At 48.8% G+C, this 8825-nt stretch overlaps 1 protein-coding gene across 1 annotated transcript in view; it reads left to right on the plus strand.

The window, feature by feature from the left end:
• The first annotated feature begins 3167 nt into the window (after nt 1–3167).
• The window catches only part of CAMK1 (calcium/calmodulin dependent protein kinase I), a 111946-nt gene continuing 106288 nt past the window's right edge, over nt 3168–8825 (plus strand). The window contains exon 1 of the mRNA XM_018576120.1: nt 3168–3291. The gene's annotated coding sequence lies outside the window, so the exon portion shown is untranslated. The remainder of the gene's footprint in view (nt 3292–8825) is intronic.

The raw sequence follows: 8825 nt of genomic DNA on the forward strand, positions 1-8825 counted from the left end.
AGCTCTTATGCAATAAAGACTTCTTACCTTCCTCCTCTCTAATGTTTTAGAATGTACACTGAGCTGCACATGCTTACATCATCCCGGCCCAGCCAATCAAGACGGCCCAAGACCCTGAACCCACAAGAAGCTGGGGAGATGTCAGTGCCAGTTGGATATTGGGGGTATGCTATATGTGGATTTATGTTAGCTCTGGTGTATACCCGGGTATAGCCATGCACTGCCATTCATATCTATGGGCAGCTTCCTATACATTGTATGTCCCAATGAGCCCTTTCACCAGGGGTGGGCAACCTCGGCACTCCAACTGTTGTGGAATCAGAAGTCCCATGAGGCATTGCCAGACTGACAACCAGTCTTGCATGACTCCTGGAGGCAAAGGCATTATGGGATTTGGGATATGGGATTTTGGGATTATGGGACAGCTGGGGTGCTGAGGTTGCCTACCCCTGCCTAAAACTAATCCACCAATACATTTTTTTCCCCGCAATCCCACCAAATGATACATTTACTGCCAAGGAAGTAAGGATTGTGTTTCCTTTCCACTCCTCAATATTGCTCCTATTATTCCATAATCCTAGTAACACAGACGGAGCCGGGGGGGTGTAAAAACACAAATGTATCTCCGCTGAGTAAAGGAAGCACTTTGTAGCAGGTTTTTAGATGGATTGTTAAACTGACCACAAGAGAACATCCCCCACCCCAAACACCACAGGAAGTGATGGACATCCTATACTCAAGGCATCAATACACCATACATTATACATGATGCGGAGCACATCTACCAGAGAGCTGGTTTATGAAAGCGGAAGCCGAAATGGAGATATCCAGCTTAAAATGAACTTGCGGCAAAGAAAAAATGTATTAAATTAGATAGTGGATTATACTAATGGCGCCTCAAGACAGGCGTAGACCAAAGAAGTAGATGTAGAACCTTACCGGGTGACAGTAAGAATGCTAAGGCGCCGTGTATTCTAAAGAATCGCCATTTTTTAAAATATAAAGTCCTAGTTGTTATCTTTTTTGCATCTCAGTGCTGCTGATCCTCTGCAGCTGCTTTGGAGCCACTTCTTGTCAGAGGCATCACCAGGCCTAGTGCGCATGTCATTATGTATACACGTGACGCCATTATGCACGCGTGTAACAAAATCATGTGCACTTCCATCTTGGTGATGGATGCCGGTGAAGAGAGGAGGAGACATTGATCTGGCTGCATAAGGTATGCATAGGGTCGCCACCTGTCCAGGATTCACCTGGACAGTCCGGGTTTTGAATGCTGTGTTCGGGTTTCATGGCAGCAGAAACCCATACACAAGATGTCAGGCAGACAGGGGCACCCAAAATTAAGATAGGGGCTACTGGCCCCCACTGAGAAAAGTCTCAACTGTGATATTTACATATGAATGGGTGGTGCTATGTACATATGAAAAAGCCACGACTCATTCTCCCCCAAAAAATTCCGTGCGTCGTTAGAGTGTTCGGGTTTCGCTGAAAGAGAGGGTGGCAACCCTAGGTATGCAGCCGGGCCCCCTCCTTTCTCGTGCAGTTGTCAGGCTCTCAGTACATGACCGAGTGCACGACTGTCAGTCAGTTTGGTGTCACCCCACTGATGGTGTCACCCAGAGCGGGCTGCATCCCCCCCCCCTTCCCCCGCGTGACGCCACTTTTCCTTGTCTACAAGTAGCAAGTAGTGCAGTGATGGCTGCACGGTGTTTCCTAGGATGGGTTTCCTAATGGTGACAACAGTGGACCATACTTGTGTGATGTGTGTTTAAATGGCTATGTGTAGTCTCCATTGGAAGCCTGTGTGATAAGGTGACAATTGGCAGACAGGGCAGTGTTGTCATCCTCTGACAGGAGTGTTATCCTCCTATGACTAGGGAGTTCACATGGTTTCAATGAAATCCGCTGATTTAAAAGTATTGGAATCAAATTAACATGTTAATGCTTATATAAGATTTTAAGTTGGTCACACTTTACAATCTGATCGTGCAATCAGCTCGTCAGCGTTGCAATGCCTCATGGGACTTGTAGTTCCACAACAGCTGGAGAGCCAAAGTTGCACAGTCAATATAAATTTGAAACTAGAGCAGTTGACTTATTGGCATTGTGGAGCTCTAAAGGCCAACTCCGGACATAAGAAAAAAAATCCCTTGCAGTGCCCCCCACACTGCAAGGGTTTATTGTCCTATGCCCGGACGTAGCCCCAAAATAGGGCCATGGCAGCATGTGATCTCAGGGTGGTGGACTAGATATACTGTGTTGTGCATTTTGGGTCTGATTACAAGTTTGTCTGGATTGGCTGCTGATCTCTACAAATGGCCGAGAACATTAGAGAATTGTTGGACAAGGGCTCGGGGGTCCAAATTTTTATCAGGGCCACTTTCTAGAACCTAAACTACAGGGGTGACCTAAACCCCAACTGGATGACATTTAGGGGCCAATTTATAAACCTTCTGCCCCGTGAAATGCTGGGCGATTGCCATTCGCACGGGATTCTCACGACTGGATGAAGCCGAGGAGCATAGGAAATTCACAAAAATGTAAGTCAAGTACACAAAAAACATATGGTGGCTGAAAAAAGGCGCAAAGCATCGAAACGATGTCTGAGGTCTGAGCTTCTTTACTGCATTTGGCGCATGTCATTGGGGGCTGCTATATGTGCGACAAATGAAAAATGCGCATAAATGCATTACCCAATGACGTGCTTCACTAGCTATGAGGCTTAGAGACGCAACGACGTGTGTCATGAAGCACATACACGCGTCATGGCGTGCTTCAATGTACATTATGATTGGCATTGATATTTGATACAAAGTTCCTTTCCATTTGCATGTTGACGCGTCTTAACATGCATTTTGATGTAATGTATGCATTTTAAATAAACTCACCGGTGTGAATGCAGCCTAAAATCTGCAGAATATGCATTGGTGGGTGACCGGCTTTACTCTACCGGTGACCCTGTGCCCCAGGCTCGAGCTCTGATTGGCTGCCAGCAGACCCCTGGCTCCCGTCCCGTGACAGTGAATGAACTCCTCTCCCAGGACAGCGCTGAGAACAGAGCCACGCCCTCCAGTCTACAATCCACGCCTACCCGCGCCGATTATTGGCTGAGCGCTGGTGGCGACCCCGCCCCTCCCAGGTTGCGCTGACATCAGTGCTGGGCAGGGAGGATTGGGCAGGCTGCTGCAGCTGCTGCCACTGGGAGCCTCTTAGGCAGGCAGACACCGTGCAGAGCGCACACAAAGAGCTCAGCCTGTGCAGACGTGTCACTGCGAGCATCCTGCCCAGGTAAGGCATGCATGATGAGCGATCCCCCCTCTGCGGGGGGCAGTGGCTGGGTGCCTGGGGGTGGTGGTAGCAGCTGGAGACGCCTGCCTGTAAGCTGCTTGCTGGTGCCTTGTGCAGCGGGCACAGATCATGGATCTCCTCTGTAGGCTTCTTATGGGATGTCCCCTTTAATCCTGGATTTGGTAGACTTGTGCGCTGTACCTGCTGCAGTAAAGCCACAAGGGTGCACAGGTGCTGCTCCTGATTAGTAGAGGCAGCAGGCTGGTGACATCTGGTTTTTAGGATCGCCCCACTGGTCTGTAGGGTGACATCTGGTCTTTAGGTTCGCCCCATCAGTCTGTACCATCATGTCTGGTTTTTAGGATTGCCCCACTGGTCTGTCCAGTGACCTGTGGTTTTTAGGATCGCCCCACCGGTCTGTGCCGTGACATCTGGTTTTTAGGATGCACCACTGGTCTATAGGGTAACATTTGGTTTGTGGGATCGCCCCACCAGTCTGTCCAGTGACCTTTGGTTTGTAGGATCGCCCCACCGCTCTGTGCCGTCACCTCTGGTTTTTAGGATGGCCCCTCTGATTTTTAGGATTGCCCCACCGGTCTGTGCCGTGACCTCAGGTTTTTAGGATCGCCCCACCGCTCTGTGCCCTCACCTCTGGGTTTTAGGATCGCCCCGTCAGATCTGTCCAGTGACATCTGGTTTTTAGAATCGCCCCACTGGCCTGTGCCGTGACCTCAGGTTTTTAGGATCGCCCCGCCGCTCGGCGCCGTCGCCTCTGGTTTTCAGGATCGCCTCACCGCTCTGCGTCGTCACCTCCTGGTTTGCTGTCCGCTATCGGGTCCTAAAAATGGGGGTGCCCCCTTCGCCAAGTGATGTTTCAGTTCTTGGAGAATCCGGATGATAAGTTGGATCACCAGCTCGTTCTGTCCTCTTGGTGACAAGATCCCCCTGCCGTATCATTTTTTTTTTTCAGGCTTGGAGTCTCACTCACTCAGCTGGAATCTGGTTCTTGATAGTAAAAAGTTTAAAATTCTTGGGGAGGGTCAGGCACCACCGTTATGACAGGTAGGGGGAAGGTTATTGCAGAGATTTTTTTAGCTCCCATTCCCGATGTAACTGGGCCGCCAATACGTAAATATCGATGAAGCCAATCACTGATGCTCTCTGGGCATTATTGGTGACCAGGGGTGGGCAACTCAGGTCCTCCAGCTGTGCCTTTGACTACAAATCCCAACATGCCTCTGGGAGTCATGCCTGTAACTGTCAGTCTTGCAATGCCTCATGGGACTTGTAGTTCCACAACAGCTAGAGGGCCGGAGTTGCCCACACCTGGGATAGATGATGAAAAGTATTTTTAAATCTGATAGAATGTGGGAGAGCGATTCATTCAGGGTGACTGAAATCTTCCAGATTTGCATGCTGGGGGGTGGGGTTTAACGTTCAGCGACAGGTGAGGATTCTTCTCTAATTGGCCAATTCGCAGACCCAAAAAAAGTTGTGGATTTCCAGCAGTTCTGCGTTTCCATGGTGTGTCCCGGGATGTCGGCTGAGCCACAAAGTATCCCAGAGAGTTATGTTACAAGGTTGTCACTTTACACCAGGGTGGGCAACTCCGGCCCTCCAGCTGTGCTTTAACTACAGATCCCAACATGCCTCTGCCTCTGGGAGTCATGCCTGTAACTGTCAGACTTGCAATGTTTTATGGGACTTGTAGTTCCACAACAGCTGGAACAACAGTTTCCCACCCTTGCTTCCCTTTTCTCACACAGGACTGTCGCCCAGCCAACCGTCCCTCTATCTGACCCACTCCCGGAGGCTGCCGACAGATTTTGAACTGCAGGCCAAATGAATGTTAGTGGCCCAGATGTGGGTGCAGATTGGAATCCTCATTCATTGGTCATCGCCCATCAGTGGCGCAGCTGCTGCAAAACCTCTTAGGCAGTGAGAGTTGTCTTTGCCATTCTGCAGTGTGATTGGTGATTGAGAAACAACTGTCACTGGGACATTGGTGGGGTTTAGCGGCCATATCCCATTTATTGATCACGTTTTGTACTTTTTTGTACCCTCTAGATAGTATTGCACCTTATTTATAACACAAATGTATCCGTTTAAGTCTTGATGTGTATTGTAATGTCTTCTTTTATATTGTACAGACTGTTGGTGCGATATAAATCCTGGCTTATAATATTTGTATTTTTTATTATTTGATTATTAATTTATTAATAACCCAATTTTTTTAAAAGTGTATTTTAATAACAAAATATTTCTATTATTTGTATTGTGTTATTGATGATGAATTCTTAATTAATAATATAATACAATTGGGATGCATTTTTAGTGCAGGAGCGTACGGATCGGGTCAGCACAGAAAACGGACGTCGTGTGAACAGGCCCTAAAGGAGACAGTTGGCCATATTTGTTGTTCATCATCCCGCTAACTCTTTACAATCCGCCGTTGCACAGGGTGGGCAGCGATTGCACCTTAACCTGAACCCATTGGCCGTTTTTAGGGCCCATTTACACTCCTGCCTTTTAACGTACACAATGTGATAGAACGTATGCGTCCAACTTCCCCATAATAACAATGATCCGCGCTCCCATCTGTGTGACACAAAACTCAACTTTTGTTGTGTGTTCCTGGACATCGGGGGGGCCCATAGAAGTAAATGGCGGCGCATCAAAATGAATTTAACATGCGTTTTGATGCACTGGCAACAGATACTTGGTCAATAGATGTTAACCCTGTCCACTCCAAATTACTAAAAATAGCTCGGCACACACAAAGGAAAACACACAATGACCTATGACAGCGCGCCTGTCTAGTGCTTAAAAAAAAAAAAAGCACCATATAGATGTAAGGTAAAAGCCCCGCACGAGGGTGAGCACCACAAGGATGTCTATTGTTGCCTTTGTTAGCCATAAAACTATCTTCTGTGCACCCCTCCTGATTATAGTTTCACATTTCAGTCACATTGTTCAATAATCTGATTGTGTTTTCTATTCAGATTTTTGAAAAACCTAAACCCCTTGTGGGTGTTTCTGACTGTTTTTGGATCAGTGGAAAAAAAAAAAAAGGTTTTAAAACCCAAATCTTTATAAATATGTTTGAAAATGACAATTGGATCCATAACCAAAAAAAAAGCAGGATTAAGGCGAGTGGTCAACTACAGAGCATATATGTATGCAAAGTCCTGCCCATGTGCCACCCTCTAGCCCAGGGGGTTGGCATCTCCGGCCCCTTGCCTGTTGTGGAACTACAAGTCCCATGAGGCATTGCAAGACTGACAGTTACAGGCATGACTCCCAGACGCAGAGGCATGTTGGGATTTTTTAGAACTATGAGGTGAGTGAAAGTCACTCAACCTCATAGTTCTAGCTGACGTGTGACATGAATCTGTCACACGTCGGCTCAATAGATCGAGAAGTGAGCGAACACATACCGCCGCTCGCTCACTTCTCGATCCTGTCCCTGCAGAGAGCCGTGACTGTCACTCACGGCTCCCTGCAGGGATTCCTCTCCGATCCTCCAGATCTGACTGGCGGAACGGATGTGGCGGGTACAGCTGGCTCTGCCTCTATATAGGCAGAGCCAGCTGTCAATCACACAGCTGGGTGGATCTCGACAGTAATGTCGGGATCCGTCCCGGCTGCGGCGGTCTCCATATACCGCGAGCTGTGGCTCGCGGTATACTGAGCTTTGGGTCACGGGAGGATGCTAGTATATGTCCTCCCGTGACCCTTAGGAGAACTATGGGGAAAAACACTTACCCCATAGCTCTCTTTTAAAACACAGCTGGAGTTGCCCACCCGTGTTCTAGCCAATTAAATTGTTTTTAAGCACCAATAGGATCGCTGCAGGGAAAAAATGTAGGCGGGGCTTAGCCCTGGAGTGGGATGATGGGATCTGTAGCTTCACCACAGCTGGAGTGTTGCATTGGCCTATCCCTGCGTTAGCCATACTGGTGCCCACATTTTTGCACACAGAATTGTCAGTACTGTATATTAATAATACGCTCTGACAGGCTTCGGTATCAGCTGGATTACACTGTGTTGGATCATTATTCGTACCTGCTGTAGGCGCCGTTATTCGCCGTCTTGTAATTATCAGTTTAAAGTGGGTTGTCAGGTGTTTGTACGTGCGCTGTTACAGTTTTATTACTATGATGTGCACGTTTTAAAATCCAGGATAATTAATGTCTAAGTCAACCGCAAACCGTGCAGATGTTGTCAAACCGGCAATTGACTCCTGCGTAAGGATTTACTGTCTTGGAGCCTTGAGCTTCATGGGCCTGAGATCACCAAAGGTCCCCCAGCACCTGATAGTGCATAACCGTGTTTAAATGACAGAAAGCAATATATGGGAGAAATGTGGATTAAAGGACAAAGTTATTATGTAGGAGGGCAGATATAGATCTTTATTCTGCAGGGGGGCTACCCCTGCGCTGCAAAGGTTAACTGCTCGCTTATGCCTAGGGGTGGGAGAAAAGCAGATTTACTTACCTGATCCCCGCTCCCCTGGTGGTTAGCACTCTCCTCTCTCCCCCTCCGCTCCGGCTGGTGGACTGTCCCTCGGTGTCCTTACCTCTTATGCGGGTCTATGGAACTTGCATTAGACATTAAGGCCTGGTTCACACCTGGGCGTTTTACAGTGCGTCCCTACGCTCTGTAAAACGCTCAAAATGTGAAAACCAATAATTGCCTATGGGCATGGTTCCCACCTGGGCGTTTTACAGCGCGTAGGAACACGCTGAAAAACGCCCTACGCCCAAAGAAGTACAGGAGCTTCTTTGGGGCGTATTTGCTGTGCGTATCCATTAGCATACAGCTGGATAGCCCTCGGAAACGCGCGTTTGTCGTGTATTTATTTTACTGCAAACCGCTATAAAAATGCGCGACAAACGCGCATATTCCGTACGCTCGGGTGTGAACCCAGCCGGAGCCCAGGAAAGAAGGGGCTGTGGGGGGCGGTCTAGCAGGCTGGAGGGAGCTGTTGGGAGCGGGGATCAGGTAAGAAAATCTGCTTTACTCCATACGCCTACATTCCATAGACCTTCATTAGATCTGAGGACCTTGAGGGACCGTCCACCAGGCGGAGCGGAAGAGGAGAGATGTGAGCGCTGACCAGAGGGAGAGCTGGGATCAGGTAAGAAAGTGTTTTACTCCGATCCCCTAGGCATTAATGGGCATAAACAGTCCCCTAGGCCTGGGGCGTCCCGAGGCCGGGTGTCACCCGGAGCGGTTACTGGGTGACACCCACACCGTGACATCCCCGCCTGCGTGATGATGTCATCACGCGGCGATGTTATTGATACCTGCCAGCGGCCATCTTGGTGATGGACGCTGTCAGAGAGAGAACAGTCACCCGGGTCCCCTCCTCTCTCCTGTCGGTCAATTTGGTTTCACCCCTCCAATGGTGCCACCCGGGTGCGGGCAGCAACCCCCGCACCCCTCTTGCTTAACCCCCTAGGCTTAACCTTAGCAGATGGGCTTTAATTAAGATAACACAATGGAGGTGGGTGGTGGAGATGGGGGAGGGG

The sequence above is a fragment of the Nanorana parkeri genome, unplaced genomic scaffold (genome assembly GCF_000935625.1).
Source record: "Nanorana parkeri isolate BGI_ZX_2015 unplaced genomic scaffold, ASM93562v1 scaffold56, whole genome shotgun sequence".
NCBI lineage: Eukaryota > Metazoa > Chordata > Amphibia > Anura > Dicroglossidae > Nanorana > Nanorana parkeri.